The sequence below is a fragment of the Podarcis bocagei genome, assembly GCF_964188305.1.
Source record: "Podarcis bocagei genome assembly, chromosome: 2".
NCBI classification, from domain to species: Eukaryota; Metazoa; Chordata; class Lepidosauria; order Squamata; family Lacertidae; genus Podarcis; species Podarcis bocagei.
In genome coordinates, this window is record NC_138126.1 from 75,162,502 (window position 1) to 75,181,983 (window position 19,482).

General features: G+C 41.8%; 1 protein-coding gene across 3 annotated transcripts in view; it reads left to right on the forward strand.

Annotated features, from left to right (window-relative positions):
• FSTL4 (follistatin like 4) overlaps nucleotides 1-19,482 on the forward strand; it is a 354,194-nt gene that overhangs the window by 41,021 nt on the left and 293,691 nt on the right. The gene's annotated exons all lie outside the window — the stretch shown is intronic.

Below are 19,482 nucleotides of genomic sequence, written 5' to 3' on the forward strand. Positions count from 1 at the left end.
CTTTGAAACAGATCTGTGGAGAGGGATTGTGGTCTGCGGACCAGGAGGAGAAGCATGGGTGTGGTACATCAGACAAATTTGCCTGAGGTTCCTCTTAGAGCCTCATACACATAACCTCATCCCTGAAGCAAATTCCAGGGAACTCAGGCTGCCACATAATGGATGAACTGTCTCTCACTAATGTAGGGGAAGAAACAGATTTATGGCTTTCTTCTTATTGCAGCTATCTAATAGCCCACTTAGTTACATTTGATTGTTATCTTCAGTGAACAGGTTCTGTTATACTATACAGAGAAAGCCACACCTCCATGATGAATGTAGAGCCCAATACCCCCACAATAAAATAACTGCTTTAACAAATGCACCATAATAACAATGTATTTATGCTTCTTTAGACGGGACTCAGTAGGACCTTTTGTTCCCCTTATTTGTTCAGAGATTTCTATTTCCTCTGTAAATGTTCACTTCAGGCTATATTACTGCAAACAGGGTCCCAGCTCGGTAATTAATGCCTGTGTTTGTGTATGTATTTTTAATAAGTTGAGTCTGTAAAATGGTCCAGTTGTTTTTTTGAGTTAAGGAATGAAAAATTTGCAGCATGTATGGTAATGTAATTACTTTTTCAAATATATTTCTGGAAGATTTTTTTTTATTGTGTGCCTAAATACATATTTACTGCACTTAGTAGACCAAAATAAACCCGAATAAGCTATTTTCGTCTGTTAAATAAATAAAAGCACTGCAAAACCCCAGAGAGGCCCATTCCATCTACCGAAAGTATCTTCATCTCCAAACAATTGATTCAAACATTAAACATTTCCTTGTTTCCTCCATCTTTGTGGGTTTATCCTGAGTTTATACATGCATTGTTTAATGTCCCCTGCATTTCAACCAATATTCTCAATATTGCTTATGCCACCACCTTGCTGAAGCTAAGCAGGTTTATGGTCTTTATCATTACCAGGGTGGGTGACTACCTGGGAATCTCATATGCACTGTCTTGAGTTCCATGACTTATTAAAAGAATAAATACAATTGTTTAAAATGGGTTGCATTAAAAACTAGCATGCATGGCTTTCAAATCAGCATCACATAACACAGATGATGAAAAAGTCTAATGCTGAATTCTGGTGGTTTATGCTTGAAGTGTTAGCATTTAGTTAGGGGCTGTTGAAAATGGGTTTGTGGGATGAACCTGGCAGATCCATGTTTCTTTGGCAGATGCATAAAGAGGAGCCTTGGACCCTCCCACAAAGCTTTGTATGGAGCAATGTAGCTCCCCCTGCCTGCCTGATATCCAGGCCCAGGTAGAGGGGGTGGGCAGCTGGTACACTTGCCCCAGGCCTTGGAGGGCTAAGCTGGAGGGGAGCCCCAGACTTATGCCAAGACTGCTCCTTGTCTTCCATCCATCCCAGGCCTCAAACAAGCACTGCAAGGTCCTGTTGCCATCCATGGCATGTTGGTGGTAGCCAGCAGAAGGCCCCAAAACAAGGTGCTACAGAGTTGAGGAGGGGCCAGACTGAGCCCACTCGCTGCCATCCCACAATGACATTGGGAGCGATTGCTGTGCCAGCTGGCACAGTCATGTTACTGCCCCCCACCTTCCACCCCATCTTCCACAGATGTGGCAATGGTTCCACTGCTTCATATAATTCCTTCAGGGAAGCGTGGGGAACTTTGCACTGTGCCTGTCATCTGGCACAGTGGTCTGAAAGAAATCTCCTGAGTGGAAGGGGTGGATGAAGACATCTTCTCCCTAATTTATTGAATATGCATTTCATTGGCATCTCAAGCATGTTTTTAAACCCCTTGTACTTCCTTTGACAAACCTACAAATTTATTCTCTTATGTGTATGTTCCATTCTTATTCCACCACCGCATGACTCCATATGTATTCTGCCTCTTTTATTTTCACTTAAAATTCATTGCTTTGCTCTTTTTCCTACTGTGATGAGCCACTCTAATTTCTTGAAATCATTACAGTTGTTTTCTATTATTTCATGCTAACCTGTTAGAGCAAAGCAGTGTGAGATGATAGACCCCAGGAAGAGCAGCAGTGACGATGCTACAAGTTGGATTCTGCATTGTGTACCTTCTGCGTTCCAGGCATCTCCAAGTCTATGTTGGCATCGGTGCAAAATGAGGAATACTTTTGTGCCAGAAAGATACCGGTGGCGGGGTGGGGCGGGGGTGAGGGGTGAGAAAGAGAGCGGGAGGCAGCAGTTGATAGGAATTGGAGAGATTCTGCAATTACAACAGATGCACTGCAGAGTGGATACATAGTCATCACAGAGTGAGAAAGGAAACTGACAGCATGGGCCCAGCATGCTCAACAGAAGACTGCCTGGTGCTCCATCAATTGTGAACATTAAATGCAATGATGAAACCTCCACTTCTCGTCTTATGCCTCAGCAAGAACTAATTACCCGCTTTAACAACACTTTAAGGATCATACCAAAAGGGCCCTTGCAGAGCTGGAAGACAACTTTTTCAAATGGGATAATTCAGCTGCCTGGAGGAAAAGGCAGTGGGTTTTCAACCAGCTCCCAGAGAAGTAGCCAAATCGCTTTGGCTTGAATTGCAGATGAAGCCACTTGCTTTCAGAGCTTGGCAGCAAGCTTCATTGTCTCCTCATTATGTGCCCTGTGAGATAAACGGCAGGTGGAAAGAGCTAAATGATCTGATCAAATACAACATGAAGGCTTTTCTGGCAAGTAAACAGGAGCTGGGTGTTCTTTTTTAAAAAAAATACTGGGCTGCTCAAACTAGGTTGAGGGCGAAGGGTGTGTTACTGCTTTATGATGTATATGCATAATATATATTGTTGCACTCCACCCCAATCTCTGAACGGTGGAAGATTCTAGGGGTTCCAGGCACCAAGGGTTCGTGTTTCCTTCTGGGAATGAGGCACAGTGGGGACTGTGGAGTCTTTATGATATATGGTTTATTTACGCATTATCACCCCAAAAAGGTATTGTTTCTCACAGAGCTGCAGCCTTGGGTCCAAACAGAAACCAGCCATTGTGTTCTGATCCTCTCTCCATCTTTCTGCCTTTGACAGCCTGCAACCCTATTTTCCCTCTAAGTCACATCTTGACCAACCCCAAAACTCAACTTCAGACTTGCCTTTGTTTTCTAACTCACTCTGAAGAAGGGGCCTCTCCCATTTGCTGCCTGGCACGGAGCTCCCTCTCTTTGGCTTTCTAAACGGCTCCTCACCTTCCTTTTGTTCTTCTAGTGGCTCATCTCCCAGGCAATGTCCTCATCAGGAAAACATAGGGATAATGATTCCCTCTAATAGTAAACTCCTGTGGTGAGTACAGATAGAACTGAAGGCATAATGGGCTCCCTGAAAAGCAAGGCAGAGTATCAATTTTGGGGAACCCCAAGCAGTACCCCCCATTATAGAGATAGATAGATGATAGATAGATAGATAGATAGATAGATAGATAGATAGATAGATGATAGATGATAGATAGATAGACAGACACACACACACACACACACACAGAGAGAGAGAGAGAGAGAGAGAGAGAGAGAGAGAGAGAGAGAGAGATGGGCCAGTTTTTAAAAGTAGTAACAGCCAAATGAGAATATACTCAGTAGCCATTGAACGTTAGGTGTCAGTTGGGAAAGAAAAAGGAAAAGGTGGTGTTGGGGTATAAGTGGAATGGCCTACCTGAGCCAATTGCAGACTTATTTCTCCCACAGAAGGTCAGGGCTGACCATGTGTAATCCTGCACAATGCCACTAATAGGGTTGGGAATCCATTGCAACATTTTGTTGCAGTTCCCACTGGTAATTTATAATAATACTTAACAGATATTCTGTTACCTTTTAGAAACCATTGCTACTTTTTATCATTTTGGGAGATGGGGAAAGATTATTTCTCCATCAGGTAGGCTTGTGATGAATGTTACAAAAAAAAAAAAAAAAAGCAGCTAATTGAAATGCATTTTTGTTCATTTGACAAAGAACTACAACAAAGAGTGTTAATAGCATGCAATTTACTTTGTAGCATTTCATGTACCGAACTGATAGTTAGCTGGGTGCAATAATGATACACTTTCCTTTCTGAATTTATTTTACTTTGATGTCTTTAGATCTTTCCTAATAAGCTTCCTTCAGAGTGTGTTCCCAATACTAGTCCCAATACTAGCCAATGGAAATTGTACCAGCAACCAATTGTGTGGTGTGTGGGGGGTGGGGGTGGCGATAGATGGGTGGTTTTGTTTTGCTTTTAGACAAAGTTTTCTTACATTTGTTAACTGTACATAGCTTTGAGAAATACAGTTAACATCCGGTTACTTCTGCTTCTGCAAATGGATATAATTTTATTCATCATTATAACTCCTCCATATTTTCCTGTAGAAACTATTATGATCTTGGGAGTCCTGTACAGTCCATCATGGTCACTTTCTAGTAATTTTCCTTAAGGGTGTTTCACACATAACCTTCACCTAACTAGGAGAGACTGAGAGGAAATAAGATAGCCATTTTCAAATATCTGAAGGGCAGTCACAGGGAAGATGGAGAAAGCTTGTTTTCTGCTTCTCTGGAGAGTAGGACCCCAACCAGTTGCTTCAAGTTACAAGAAAGGAGATTCCAACGAAACATTAGGAAGAATTTACCAACGGTAAGAACCATTCAAATGTGGAACCTTGAAAGTGTACCCTGAAAGTGGAAATAGAAGAGGGGCTTCTCTAAGCTTCAACAGAAGCTTAAAAATACAGTCTTTCCTTGTGTCATTTTGTATAAACACTGACACAAATAATAATATATTTAAAGAGTTACAAAGGGCCATGGCAGCACACAATCAACCATTATGTCCTTTGTAATACAGGAAGAAAACCTTAGAAAAAGTCCTTTCCTACTTTTTTATTTTTAGAAAACATTATAGCACTTTAGCTTATTTGATGGCTAAAATACAGTCAGTGAGAAGAACATATTGCAAGCCCGTTCCTCAAAGCAATATCCAGGCTTTAAAATTCATCATGAATATGGAATGATGCCTATCTTATATGGGCCTTTGGCCTGATCCAGCCACATTAGACTAGCATGGCCTTTAAAACCTGACTCTTTACTCTCAATATAATGCTATGTTGAAAAACATGCTCCCAGTCAACAAGGCAAGACAGCATTGTATGATCCAAGGGTTTCCAAACTGTGGTCCACAGACCATCAGTGGACCATCAGCTTCCTTCGTCTGATGCATACCTATGGATTTTGTGGTTGAAAATGGGAGGTGGCACATTAATTTTAATATGCATTTTAATTGTTTTTAAAATTGCTTCTTTTAGTTTTCATATATTGTATTTTATTGTATTGCAATATGAAGTCTGTGGGGTTAAAACGGTAATACAATAAAATACAATATATGAGGAATAAAGTAAGGAATAAAAATAGAATTAAAAGTCGTAAAGCATCTAACTCAGTGTGTTACAATTGCTACAATAGGCAAAAAAATCATTAAGCAGTCCTTCAAGACCCTCAGCAATTTTCAAGTGGTTTGGGGGGGGAGGTTTGGGAACTGCAGTTATTACAGCTGGTCCTCATACAAAATGTGCTTACTTAAAAGCTACTCTGAATAGTCTGGAATTTCAACATTAAACAAAATAACCCTAATTGTTTTATTATTATCAAAGCTGACCTGCTCTCTGGGCATATAAATTCTCTGGAGTGCTCTCTGTTATACATTTACAGTACCGAAGAATCTTTTTACTGAAAAGGAAGACTGGATAGAATACAAAGCTACAAAATCTAGTACCTTTGTAGGAATAAATTAGATGCGTGATTGCCTGCCACTTATGACAGAAATAGCTACCCGACTGGCAACTGGTGGTTTTGGCTATCATTATGATAAAATAAGTTATTTAAGATCTCCAAACATATATCTGCTTGATCTTATGTTGCCACCTTCTTTCTTTCCTTGGTACCTTGCAAAAGTACCGTATTTTTTGCTCTATAAGACTCACTTTTCCCCACCTAAAAAGTAAGTGGAAATGTGTGTGTGGTGTAGTGGTTAAGAGCGGTAGTCTCGTAATCTGGGGAACTGGGTTCGTGTCTCCACTCCTCCACATGCAGCTGCTGGGTGACCTTGGGCCAGTCACACTTCTCTGAAGTCTCTCAGCCCCACTCACCTCACAGAGTGTTTGTTGTGGGGGAGGAAGGGAAAGGAGAATGTTAGCCGCTTTGAGACTCCTTAGGGTAGTGATAAAGCGGGATATCAAATCCAAACTCTTCTTCTTCTTCTTATGGAGCGAATGCAGGCTGCGCAGCTATCCCAGAAGCCAGGACAGCAAGAGGGATCGCTGCTTTCGCTGCGCAGCGATCCCTCTTGTTGTTCTGGCTTCTGAGATTCAGAATATTTTTTTTTCTTGTTTTCCTCCTCCAAAAACTAGGTGCGCCTTGTGGTCTGGTGCGTCTTATACAGCGAAAAATACGGCATTTCACTTCTTCCTATTTTAGAACAATCTGTCTCCTCTTGCAAAATTGAAGTGTGGAGATGTTTGGAGCCACGACCAGGGAAGGAGATGCCAGCACAATCTAACTCAAGAACATCCAGCAACAAACTGAACTTTAGCTTGTTTAACGTAGGTACTAATGAAAAACGACAGTGCTGAAGTTCATGCATTTTTACTTGCACAATGCTAAATTGAATTTGAACGTTCATTAGTGAGAGCTAATATCTGATTTGTGCATCAAATTAGATAAGCCTGATGAATGTCACCCATTGATTTATCCCTCCCCACCCCCACCCACTGCCAATGCAATCTGCTGTGTATCTGCCATAATAAGAAAAGCCTAAGGCCGGTTCCCACTGCCAAATGCTTCCACGCGCTTGCATACATGGCACCACCAAGTCAAGAGAGACTAGCATAAATTGGCAGAGCAGGTGGAGAGCCAGCCGTCCTTTCTGCCATCACAGATGTCGGGGAAAGAACAACTACAGCCATGGAAACAACTGCAGGCTTTCTAGATCTATCGGGCAGTTAATACATAGGTATACACTAGTCCACTGTGCATGTGAAAGGGAGGGGTTTGGCACTAGGAAGCAACTCTTTTGTCTTCTCACTTTCCATATACTGCTCAAAGCCTGATGAAAAGTGAGGCGGTGCAAAAATGAGAAGCTTATTTCTGCCCTCTTCTTAAGCAATGGTTATTAAGCCTGCTATGAGTCTCAAGTTCCATGATTTTGAAGCTGGTTTTCAAACTATCTCAGTATTGCTCCAGCTCTTTTGTGATGTGAAAAGAAGGCCTGTAATGCATACAATGGTATCTTTTAAATGAGCTGAGAGAAAGAGATGTTAATTACCGTATATAAAAGCATTAGCATTCCTGATTTTAGTTCCTTTAATAGCAGCTGAGGTGGGGTGTGAGGAATGAACATTCCTGAGACCATGACACTGAGGTAGGGAGGGTTAATATTTTCTTCTCACTCTGTGGTTCCAATGAAAATAAGACTCCTTAATTGGCCATAACTGCTGAACAGGAAACTTCTTCTGGCCCCAATGGAAGCTTTATTCCAAGGTTAGCAGGAGATTCTGGGGTGGGGCAGCATGGGGAGAAAGCCCATGCATTACATGCTGTGGCCCCATTGCTTCATCTAGCTCAGTGACTAAAAGATCACTGAACATCAGGAAGGACTTTGTGGCGATGAGAGCTGTTTGACAGTGGAAAACACTCCCATGAGAGGTAGTGGTCTCTCCTTCCTTGGAGGTTTTTTAAAGCAGAGGTTGGATGTCCATCTGTCATGTATGCTCTAGTTGAGATTCCTGCTTCGCAGGAAGTTGGACTAGATGACCCCTGGGGTTCATTCCAGCTCTATAATTCTATGATTCTAAGCAGCTCTTCAAGATTTCAGGCATGGAAAGATCTTAGGAAATGAACCTGAGACTTTCTGCATGCTCTATCAATGAGCCATAGCTCTTCCTCAACCCGGGTTGCCTTTTATTCCAACAATACTGTATTTAGTAGGGAGGGAATTGTATGAAATACATCAACCACATGTTTGACCAGCTTGTGAAGGGGCTCCCCCCGTGTATTTATGCATAAGCATCTCCCATGTGATGGAGTACCTTGGCCCAATCCCAGGTGGCCACATGTTCTTTCAACACCTTGTGCTGGTATCACCTGAACCCTCCCCTATGGCTTGGCAATAAAGAGCAGTGAATGTTTTGCTCAAAGAATAAAATGCTAATTCATGAAAAACAATGGGTTGTCTCGAAAGATGCTTGTATGACAGGCTTATGCAAAATGTCTCCCCCTCTCACACGAGGAGGGAGAAGATTCTCTTGCATCAGCAATGAAGTATGTTTGTACACTAAAATTGAGAGTCAGAAGAGTTCTAAACAATTTTTCCTGTTGATACATACCTGTGCTTTCCCTTTCACTTAATGCGAGCATATGTAAAACATGCTGGAAGAATAATTGACGCATGATTCAGTGTTGGTTTACATAATAAATCTGGCATTATTTGCTATGACAGGTGCAATAAGTTGAATACCATTTTAGATCTTACATAAATATTGGACTGTTCCAAGCTCCATCCTAAGAAGCAGTGTTTCCGATGACTATCTCTTTATCAGCGGATGAGTTTGCTATTGCAAACACTAGCTCTTCTAGACACTATGCATTAAATTACTCCATGTCCCAATTCCCCTTCTGCCATAAGATGTATAGTATGTTTCTTTCTCAGGGCAATAATAAACTTTCTTTATAGAAATAATTCTTCATTTCCTTGTGTAGGATATAATTGATATGGAAAGATATTTTCACCCACACTCTTCCTTTTTCTGTCTCTACTAATGAAGTATTAATTCCCGCTTCAGGCTTTATTTGTTTGCTTGTAATGGTGTTCATTCATCAAGAAAGTGTATGATTTAATTCCTCTCAAATAATGTTCTGGTAAACTTTGATGCAGGATTTCTCCCTTTCTGCTATATCTAAAGTTTTGGTCAATATTTTTCTGTCCTTTAGTATATAGTTACTTTGTGAGCTCCTTCAGATAACCAGTTTATTGAGCATTCATCCTGATTTGCTTGCACAGTGCTTACACTGTAGTTAGACTATGACTGGTCTGTATTGAACATTTGTTCTGATTTGTTTATGGAGCAGTAATGACCATGAGCATGCATCCTGATTTGCTTGCACGGCATTTTCACACCTTCCCAATAATCCTCATTCATCTCCCTCTTTTCTTCTGTGAAACAACAATCCCTTTAAAATCTGCATGGATTCCTCTCCACAGCTGTGTCTAGCTAGCGCTGTTTGCTTGTTCAAGCAATAGAATCTATTAACACATTTAACTGGATCTCAATACTATACAAGTTCATCTGAGAAGATTACCTTTAAAATGTCACCAGGGGATTTTTATTTCAGTTACAAATGTGCATATTGCTGAATATTTCTTTAATGTTTTCATATAAAGCAAAGAGACCACCAGTATCTAGACAGAGCTAAGGAGAAACGTGTGTGTGTTTAATTTTGTTATGAAGTAATTTTGGGAATGGGTGGCACTTGGAATACATTTGTAAAATGCTACTACTACTACTACTCATCTACCCATGTACTAGGGGACGTGGGTGGCACTGTGGGTTAAACCATAGAGCCTAGGACTTGCCAATCAGAAGGTTGGTGGTTCGAATCCCCGCGACAGGGTGAGCTCCCGTTGCTCGGTCCCTGCTCCTGCCAACCTAGCAGTTTGAAAGCACATCAAAGTGCAAGTAGATAAATAGGTACCGCACCGGCGGGAAGGTAAACGACGTTTCCTTGCGCTGCTCTGGTTCGCCAGAAGCGGCTTAGTCATGATGGCCACATGACCCGGAAGCTGTACGCCGGCTCCCTCGGCCAGTAAAGCGAGATGAGCTCCGCAACCCCAGAGTCGGCTGGACCTAATGGTCAGGGGTCCCCTTTACCTTTACCTTTTTACTACTACTACTACTTTGCCAAACCTTTATTAGGCATTACAAATATAGGCCATCATCCCTCTATAAATTTCTGTAATATATACAAATAAACAGCCATGTAAAAATATGCAATAATGAGGATTTTGATTGGAATTTCTTCCCGCTAAATAGTGCCATTCACCACTCTGAAAGATACCATTGATAAAAACTCAGCCACCCTTGCATTTACCTCCGGGTTAATGTCAGACAGGTAGAGTCTGATATTGAATTGTAAAATGCAGCGTATAGCTCATTTCCAAAGCAGTCTGAAGTATTTTGAATATTGACATGCCAGTTCTGAATGTGTTGAAGAAGTAATGTGTTACAAATAAGAACATGTCTTTCTTGTGTCTTAATTAGCTCTTGTGTCAGTCAACACCTTTGGTAGGACCAATTGTTGTATCCACCAACCTCTACTGTATCTGAATATTACACACACACACACACACACACACACACACACACACACACACACACATATATATATATATATATATATATATATATATATATATATATATATATATATAATATTGAGTTCATTTTCAAATATTCTCAGTCCCATAATTGGAATGAATGTTGAGCTTCCATATCATTATATATTTATCAATATCAGTGGAGATATGGGACAGCTTCCAAGCCCTTCCCCCTCCATGTGCATATGATGAGTTGACCCTAAAGGTGCTATTCAGAGACGCCAAGGAGAGCCATGTTCACTCTCCTCACCTCTGCTGTCCATTCTCACTGGCCCCAGTCCCTGCCATCCATGCACTAAGGGAAAGGTTTGAAGGAGGGAAACTTCTGTATCTGAGTAGGCCAACCTTTCCTAACCTGATGTTGATGTTGGACTACCATTCCCATCAGTCAAAGCGGCAAGGCTAAGAGTAAGGAGTGATGGGAATTGTAGTCTAACAATAGCTGAAGGGTACCAGGTTTGGAAAAGCTGCTGTACGAGCTCCATGTAATCTGGAACCCTGATTCTGAAGGGTCGACCTTTATTATTTTATTGATTGATCAATTGATAAATGGGGGGGGGGGCTATGCACATGCTGTGGGCTCTCTGTTTCAGTTCTTTCTCCAGTGATGCAATGGGTGGCAATGGCAGTGAGGACAACTCTACTCTTCCCCTCACATAACTGTTAATTTTGTGGGGAGATTGATTGACTAGGACTCCATAGGGTTGTATCTGATGCTACACAGAGAGAGTTCTGCTTGTACAACAGGCAGCCTCCTTCCTCTCACCTCTGCATGTGCCCTCAAAATCTGTTCTGGAGGCAGAGTGGCAGTCCCATTTGGCTGCCTGAGGCAAAATGGGAAAATGTCTTCCCACCTTGCCACGTCCACCAATGCCTCCCTTACCTGGGTTTCACAGTGGCTCCTGCAAAGCAGTAGCTGCAGCTTCTGGCAAGATCCTGGCCAGATTTCAGTGAGATCTCATCAGAAACAGGCACTGCTGCTGGTGGAGGCAGAAGGGCAGACCATGGGGGGGAGGGGTTCCTCATGGGCTTCTGCTGCAAGAGGTGGCTGCTTCAACCCGCTTCATGGGTGGGCCAGCCTTGTCTGGAGCATCCTGCGACCCTCTGGAGCACATTTTAAGGGGGCTGGAGGGGAGGGAAAAGTTCCATTGTACAAGCAGAAGTCTGCTACACTAGCAGAATTGCAGCACTGGATACAACCCAAAATGTCCAAAGACATGATGGGAAGGGACACTGTTGTGCTTCAAAGTGATTCCAGTTGCAATCCTATGCAATGGGGTTGGGGAACTGTGCTGCTCTAGATGTTTCTGAAATACAACTCTCGTTATCCTTGACTGCTGGCCATGCTGAGTGCAGCTGATAAGAGATGGAGTCCAGCAACATCTGCAGGACCACAGATTCCCCATCACCTGGAAGTCCTGATGTACTCAGTGGACTTATTTCTGAGGCAACATGCACAGGACAGCACCATCAAAGTAGTGGGATGAGCATCATCTGTTTCATACCTACTTTACAGACTACAAAGGCAGCATTAATGCTCAGCAGACAAACTTGGTTTAATCTGGATAATGTGAATTTTGATAATTCACACTTGTATATCCAGCTTTGTATGCTTGTCCAAGAACTCCTTCCTTGCAGCCCTGTGGTCTATCTCATTTTTATTTAAAGGGCAAGGAAGTTTGTCCATGCTAGTGAATCACCAACAACTCACCTAGACGTCCTGGGTATCCTATAGCATGCCAATTAATTTTGAGATGAAAAGTTATTCCCCCATTGTGACTGGTCTGCCTTTTTTCCACTCCTTGTTTTATATGCACTGCTAGTGCTGCTGAAAGTGTTTGTAATGAAGAACCCTGAATACCAAACACCTTGCATTCGTATGGATGAACCCAGAAGGGCAAGTCTGAATGCTGATAATGTAAAAAACAACAACAATTGACATTCAAGAGAACAGATGTTGATCTACCTTCTTACATTAGCCATATGTAGTGTCAATTTGCAACCAGAAGCCACAGTGCTATAGAAAGAAATCCTCCTGAGGCTTTGCAGTTTTTACTCTCCTGTCTAAAAGACTAAACGTTTACTGGGAAATAGTGCTATGTGTTGTTCTTATTTTATTCTCCCCCTGATTCTGAACTAACCAAATTCTTACACTGTATTTTGTTGAAGGGGTGGAGAAAGAGAGAGGAAAATTTTGTAACAAGTCATCCAAGGGCAGGATGATAAATTAGGTGCTTGTGGGATTTAAGAATCCAGACACAGGCACATATAGAATCATAGAATCATAGAGTTGGAAGAGACCACAAGGGCCATCGAGTCCAACCCCCTGCCAAGCAGGAAACACCATCAGAGCACTCCTGACATATAGTTGTCAAGCCTCTGCTTAAAGACCTCCAAAGTAGGAGACTCCACCACACTCCTTGGCAGCAAATTCCACTGTCGAACAGCTCTTACTGCCAGGAAGTTCTTCCTAATGTTTAGGTGGAATCTTCTTTCTTGTAGTTTGGATCCATTGCTCCGTGTCCGCTTCTCTGGAGCAGCAGAAAACAACCTTTCTCCCTCCTCTATATGACATCCTTTTATATATTTGAACATGGCTATCATATCACCCCTTAACCTCCTCTTCTCCAGGCTAAACATGCCCAGCACCCTTAGCCGTTCCTCATAAGGCATCGTTTCCAGGCCTTTGACCATTTTGGTTGCCCTCCTCTGGACACGTTCCAGTTTGTCAGTGTCCTTCTTGAACTGTGGTGCCCAGAACTGGACACAGTACTCCAGGTGAGGTCTGACCAGAGCAGAATACAGTGGCACTATTACTTCCCTTGATCTAGATGCTATACTCCTATTGATGCAGCCCAGAATTGCATTGGCTTTTTTAGCTGCCGCGTCACACTGTTGGCTCATGTGAAGTTTGTGGTCAACCAAGACTCCTAGATCCTTTTCACATGTACTGCTCTCAAGCCAGGTGTCACCCATCTTGTATTTGTGCCTCTCATTTTTTTTGCCCAAGTGCAATACTTTACATTTCTCCCTGTTAAAGTTCATCTTGTTTGTTTTGGCCCAGTTCTCTAATCTGTCAAGGTCATTTTGAAGTGTGATCCTGTCCTCTGGGGTGTTAGCCACCCCTCCCAGTTTGGTGTCATCTGCAAATTTGATCAGGATGCCCTTGAGTCCATCATCCAAGTCATTGATAAAGATGTTGAATAAGACATGGATGATAAAGTAAGATTTCATTTATTAGGTTTCATTAATAAAGAATTTTGTGACCTGACCTTGCCAATAGCAAGTGCGTAGTAAGGCACAGAGGAAGTCACTTGGTATACTGGATTCCTTGAGCGCGCATGTTGGTGTGGGCTGAGTCAGATTAATTAAAAAACAAGGATCTGTTCCAGCATCACACAAAAAATGGCATTCTCTTTCTGGGTTTAGCACCACCACCCATGAAACTGACTCCATACAAGTTGTAGAGGTGGGAAAGTCAAGATGGTTCTCAGTGCTGTTCAGGCACACAACCAAAAAGGCAACACCACATTCATGACTGAAAGTTGTGTCCACAGCTTGCCTAATTGTCAATCTTTCATACAACCAGCCTAGGCTTTTAAAGCAGAAATCAAAGTGACCGTGATAGCTGGGTGCTAAGGGAACCTTTGGCCTAAATGGTCCAGCAGGGCTCTCCTGATGTTCTTATCAACCCGTCCTCACACTGCTCTCTTGATTTTGTAATACATGATCAGGGCCAGATTTAGGTTTGATGAGGCCCTAAGCTACTGATGGTGATGGGGCCCTTTATGTGCCCAGCTGTCCTCTGTCAACAACAAATGGTCACTGTTTTTTGTGTTTAATATATGCTATATGGTAATTTATGGACCTAATAGGTATCTAAAGCCATTTGCCACTGTTGCTGTATGTAGGTTTTATTTTATTTGTTTTTTTATTTTATATTTTGGAAATGTACATCCATTTTTTTTCTTTAATTTTTTTTGGGGGGGGGCTCCAAGAGAGGGCCCCCTAAGCTATAGCTTGTTTAGCTTATACATAAATCTGGCAGTAAATGATCAGTAAATGACACATTTGCTCCAGCCCTTTGTATGTGCTTGTTTGAAAATGTGTAAAATTATTATTCAAATCCTAACTTAGTTCTTAAGTTAGGGCATTTGGTTATCTCCCTGCCCCCCACCCACCCCAGTTTCCCCTTTGTTTTAATGACAATGCTTTATTTATCATTTCTAAATGAAACGAAATGGCAGAATAAACTTTTCATACATAAAACCACAGATAATCCTTGTTCTACTTGAAGTGTTCACTACCGCATTGGCTAATATTGATGACACGCTTAGAGCTTCTTCTTTCCTTTACCCACATATTAGCATGGGGGGTGCAGAACAGCACCCACCTCCCACTAGTAAGTCAACTGCACACTCTACTTTCAACGACTCTGACAAGCCAATTATTTGCAGCAATCCCAGAAGTGTAGAGAATTAATGTGTGTAAATCTTCCTGCAGGTCCCTTAGGCCTGTGTATTCCACAGTGGAATTTTCAGAAGGGTAGCTGTGTAAGTCAACTGCAGAAAAAAATAACTCTTTATGGGGCTGCATTGTGTAGCTATCGGCACAGGGGCCAGCCTCTGGAGCAGATCCAAATGCCAAGCCTGCTCTCATGTCTAGTCATGGCCCAATAATGTCATTCACAACATTAGGGTCTCATTCAACTTCCAATGCGTTTCAGCAATGGCGTTCTGTATTCAACACTGGGAAACAGTCTAGTTTCTATGAAAAATAAAAATAAGTGGGCACAAATCTGACATCAGAAATGACAATACAGTGGTACCTCGGAAGTCAAACGGAATCCTTTCCTGAAGTCCATTCAACTTCCAAAATGTTCGGAAACTAAAGAGCGGCTTCCGATTGGCTACAGGAAGCTTCTGCAGCCATCCAGAAGCCATGGAAGCTGCGTCAGACATTCGGGTTCCAAAGAACGTTTGCAAACCGGAACACTCACTTCCGGGTTTGTGGCGTTCAGGAGCCAAAATGTTCGACTCTCAAGGCGTTTGGGATCCAAGGTACGACTGTATTCATCTGTCAGCAGGGGGACATTTCAATTTCCCATGACACTCTGTAAGTTACCTCACTTGTCACCAAGCTTTGAGGGCTAATGGGCACATTTGGAAATTGCCAAGGACACATGAATGTCACAAAATGGCTGCCACAGGGGGCCTGGCATAACAGCTGCCACATCTAAAACTGCAGAAAAAGATAGAGGACCATGTCTTACATTTTCAGAGGCCTACTTTATCTCACAGCATCAAGGTGATAAAACATTTTTTAAAAGAATGAGGAACGATCAACGGTACAGCATCTGGAAGCCATATGGGGGAAAGGCACCAGTTTTTATCGAAGGGTGCTACACTCCACAGCAATGTGACTTCCCAATATGTTCTGTGTATGAGCCAGCCACCATTGACTTTGCTCTGTGACTCACAGTGATATATGATTCTGCCTAATCGTTTCTTTCAGTGTGTCTCTTGGGAAGACAGCCCTTTAGGTGAAGCTAGAGATAAGATTGAAAGATTTCCTGTGATCTTCCATTAATTTTTCCCCAACTCCCTGAAGTAAATAATGGTATCATGTGGTTTCCCAGGTGTGCTCTCAACTGAATACAAGCAAACTGCAATGCTCTGGGATAATATTTTATGAAGCTTTCCATTAGCAAATATTTAGCTGCAGCTGTTATTTTAATGTTATGTTTAATACAAAAATTATATGCTTTGTGTTTTGATATTGTATATGCAAGCCACCTTTGCAAGGATATGTATATCCTAAAAGGTGGAGTGAACTGATGTTTCTTGAGGTTTAACTTTCTTTTTGAAATTCAGGAACGCTCTCCTCCTTTGGTTCACTGTATTGATGAGTAATTTGCACATTTTTTTTCTGTAGCCAACAGGTTGATGCAGTGAACTGTGTTGATACAGACATTTACACACACACACACACACACACACACACACACACACACACACCCTTGAAAAATGAAAGGCTCTATTGAAAAATCGAAGATTATCAGGAATCTTGAAAGTGGACTGGACCATTTAACATATATAATTATAAACTTTTGAATGGGATCATTTCATCTGGCAAACCGTGTGGGACCTGCCTTCCAATTACTGTGTTCTAAAGAGTGAAAATCTTCTACCCTCTCAGGGGCTGGAGGATTAGTAGCTGTTGTAACCAATTCTCCTGTTCCCTGTTTCCATAAACACGTATTTAATTACTTACCCTCATAATTTATTTGGCAACATTTTGTTTTGCAATGCTTCACTGTGGCACTGCTCTTCAACCTTTGGATGGCTGCTTATGCAAAATATTAATAGCAATTAGAAAGTTTTTTGCATACATAATAATTTTTGAGAAATGTTTAAAGAAAGGAATATGTTGTTCATTTATCAGTTATTAATGCAAGGTACTTTATCAAAGTACTAGGTCAAATAGTTAATTAGTGAGTGACACTGAAACCTATTGATAAATGATAGATTGTATGAGTAAATTATGACAGAATTCTAAACCAGAATAATAAGATACATTAAAAATAGCTATTAAAACTATTTTTACACTACTTTGAGTCATACTTCAGGTTAAATTTGCTTCAGGTTGAGGATTTTTGGGTTGCGTTCTGTGGCGACCTGGAAGTAACAGAGCGGGTTACTTCTGGGTTTCGCCACTTGTGCATGCGCATACGCTTAAAATGGCGTCATGCGCATGCACAGAAGCAGCAAATCGCGACCTGCGCACGCGCAGACACAGGTTGTGTTCACTTCAGGATGCGAACAGGGCTCTGGAATGGATCCCGTTTGCATCCAGAGATACCACTGTACTTACAACTTCACAAATCAAGGTTTGATACAAACTTAGTACTCCTGCCCCCCTGCATTGGATTAAGGGATCCAAACAAATTGAGCAGTATACACATCATGTATTAAAAGCATACTCTCCCCCAAAGAATCCTGGGAACTGTAGAGGATGCTGACAATTATTGCTCTACGATAAGCACAATTCTCAGGATTCTTTGGGAGTAGAAATGTGCTGTGAATGTGTTTTAAATGTATGGTGTGTGTGCAGTCTCAATTAAACTGGAAGTACCAGTAAACAGGAACACAAGGTAAAGGTAAAGGTACCCTGACCGTTAGGTCCAGTCGTGGATGACTCTGGGGTTGGTCACTTATCCATAGACCGAGGGAACTGGCGTTTGTCTGCAGACAGCTTCCGGGTCATGTGGCCAGCATGACTAAGCCACTTCTGGTGAACCAGAGCAGCGCACAGAAATGCCGTTTACCTTTCCACATCTACTTGCATTTGATGTGATTTCAAACTGCTAGGTGGGCAAGATCTGGGACCGAACAACGGGACCTTCTGATCGGCAAGCCCTAGGCTCTGTGGTTTGGACCACAGCGCCACCCGCGTCCCAAAACACTAGTTACTGCTAACTGGCCATATTTAGAGTTTGTGTACATCATGTTTCAGCATACCCCCAAGATGTTCAGCTTAATTTTACGAAATGTCATTTGTGTATTCAGTAACCCAAAGGACCTCCGGGGATTTCAAAGTCCTGGCATGCACTCCATAGGCCTCTGATGCTGTGGTACTTCTCCTAGTTGTTCATCTGGGATAGTCAACATTCACTGGAACATAAAACAACTTAAGGGAAAAACTCTCACCACAAGCAATATTTAGGCTTGAAGCCTAGTTAAAAAGAAAATTAACACAAAACCTATAGAGTGCTTTTTGCATATTCTCTCAGGTTCTGGCTCCTTGCCTGCAAGATCCTGCTGCTTTAAAACATTTCAAGCAGTTAAAGTACTTATTCCTTACTTTACCACCTTTTTAAAAAATAAAAATACTCCCTTCTTATTTTTCTCCCACTTTTACCTTGCCTGTGTTTTTGCAGCTTCTGAAATAAAAATAAACATGACTGCCAGTTAGTATCTCTCTCAGGGTGTGCAGTCAGGCAAGTAGGATTAGAAACTTTGGTGTCCAAATTCAAGACTTAAAACTGGGAATCCCAAACCCACCTCATACAAAGGATTACAGGCATCAAAGCTAGAGTTTACCAACAGGATAGAGACTTAGCAATTGTACAATTAAGGCTGAGATTTGGGGGTGAAACAATAAACTTGTTCCTTCCCTTCATAACTGGCTCCATCCCAGGTAGTAGACGGGTTTTCCATAGATGACAGATGAGCACAACTCGCATTTTCAGCAGCTGCAAATAAATGCTTTTAGAATTGACTAGAACTGAAATGCAGAACAAAATGCATGGAGATCTATCTATGCACGGGCCTTTCTAAACTTACCATTTATAGTGGAATAGTTGCTGGACTTGCTGTTTCATTTTTTGATTTTTGTTATGTTGCCACGTGATTAATTCTGCTGGTATTCCAGAAAAATGTATTGGAGAAAACCCACTTTGTCTTCTACCGCAACAAAATCTTCTTCAGTATTTTCAGTTGTCTGGCAAGTGTACATGTGTGGCAAGTTGTTTTAATTTGTATAAGTCATATTGATTCGTCTAGAGAAAAGGCAGGATGATGATGATCATAGAATCATAGAATCATAGAGTTGGAAGAGACCACAAGGGCCATCGAGTCCAACCCCCTGCCAAGCAGGAAACAATGATGATGATGATAGTACTAATGCAAGTATCATCCTACTTTTTGATTGGTGGGAGTTGGTGGGCATGGCTTGGGAGATGTTTGTTTCATGCTGCGTCCCTCTGACTGGTGCAAGTTGGGGTATGTGAGCTCAGAAAAAAACATATGGCAGATAGAGAGTCAAAGTACTGCCTGTGACAGCAATCATTAGCTGCAGACAAAATTTTACCACGATAACCAGGTTTGCCATAGCTCATGCAGACACATAGTTCCTCTTCTAATCTCCTATACTCCAAGTATTCCAGAATACTAGACATTTTGTTTTTTTTAAAAGCTATGAAAGGGCTATCCATGTGCACATGTTCATAACTCCAATATTAACTGTCTGGAAGAACTTGATGGGGTGTGGCTACTACA